Source organism: Calidris pugnax, unplaced genomic scaffold, assembly GCF_001431845.1.
Source record: "Calidris pugnax isolate Ruff unplaced genomic scaffold, ASM143184v1 scaffold129, whole genome shotgun sequence".
NCBI classification, from domain to species: domain Eukaryota; kingdom Metazoa; phylum Chordata; class Aves; order Charadriiformes; family Scolopacidae; genus Calidris; species Calidris pugnax.
This window is the reverse complement of record NW_015090856.1, coordinates 175,659-176,985: the sequence shown is the minus strand read 5'-3', so window position 1 is coordinate 176,985 and position 1,327 is coordinate 175,659. Positions and strand designations below refer to the sequence as shown.

Sequence of the window (1,327 nt, the reverse complement as noted above, 5' to 3'; positions counted from 1 at the left end):
GAGTTGCGGGGGGGGGACGACGACCCCCGGTCTCGCTGCAGAGCCGGTGTCCTGCCCAGCACAATGCACCCCCTTCCCCAGGAGAACCCGGAGGTGACTTCTTGCTTTAAACTCGCTGAGTTTTGGAAGCAAAAAAGCTTTAAGCAAGGGTCTTCCCCCGCCAGACACAGACCTTCACCTCCCCAACAGCGTGGTCAGCATCACTTTCTTTCCAATAAAATTATATTTCCCTTTGGAAAAGGGAAAGCCCCACATTTTTTTTCCTTACTTTGTCAGGTCTGCTCAAAGATTCCGTTATTAAAAGATGATGTGGCTCAATCCGGGGCTTGGATATGCAGGTATTCCTTTTATTGGAGGAGTTTGTCTCTTTTAGGTTGGTCTGAGCAGGAGAAGAATTTGCTCCAGCAAATACGCCCTTTTGTTTCGGAGCGTCGGCTTCCAGGAGGGTTTGGTTTCAAAGGAACCATGTAGTAGTTTATGTCTCTATCAAGTCCTTAAGGATTGTGGTTCTGTTCCTAATATCGGATCCGTGAGCGCTACATCAGAAATGACAGCCCTTTTCTGGATATTATTATTCCAATAAAATAAACTGTTCCTGGATACCCGAGTTCCCGGGCACCGAGAGCGGAGCCGGGTTGGGAAGGTTGGTCAGAAGTGAGATACGGCTTTAGAAGTTCATTTATCCACCTTTAAAAACAAACACGCAAACAAAACCCCCCCAAAAAAAGCCCCGTGATGCTTTTAGTACCGAAATGCTTCAGTTTTGTGCCAGAATGGTGATTTTTCAATTTTGCCCAACCAGCAAAAGCTTTAACGAGAAGATTTCCCTGGAAGTAGCTAAACGTTGCCGTGTAAGTCACTTTATAGAAGTTCATTTATCCACCTTTAAAAACAAACACGCAAACAAAACCCCCCCAAAAAAAGCCCCGTGATGCTTTTAGTACCGAAATGCTTCAGTTTTGTGCCAGAATGGTGATTTTTCAATTTTGCCCAACCAGCAAAAGCTTTAACGAGAAGATTTCCCTGGAAGTAGCTAAACGTTGCCGTGTAAGTCACTTTATTAAATTATTCCAAACCCTGTTGAAAAAAAAGCAGCACTTTTTGCATACCAACGCGAGGGACTTGGCGGCCTCGCTAACATGGAATTTTTTTTTTAATTTTTATTTTTTGCTTTGTTGGACGATTGTATATATCTATATATTCCTTCTCGTATTTGGGGGTGTCTCCGGGGAGCGGGGGTGGCTCGGTGATGGGAGATCCCCCCCCTGGATGGAGTGGGGATGTGGAGGGCAAAGGCTGGAACGCAGATATCGAGTGGCTTGGGGAG

The 1,327-nt window shown here is 45.7% G+C and overlaps 1 protein-coding gene across 1 annotated transcript in view; it reads left to right on the top strand.

Annotated features, from left to right (window-relative positions):
- The window catches only part of PRDM16 (PR domain containing 16), a 408,246-nt gene that overhangs the window by 231,267 nt on the left and 175,652 nt on the right, over positions 1-1,327 (top strand). The window lies entirely within an intron of this gene.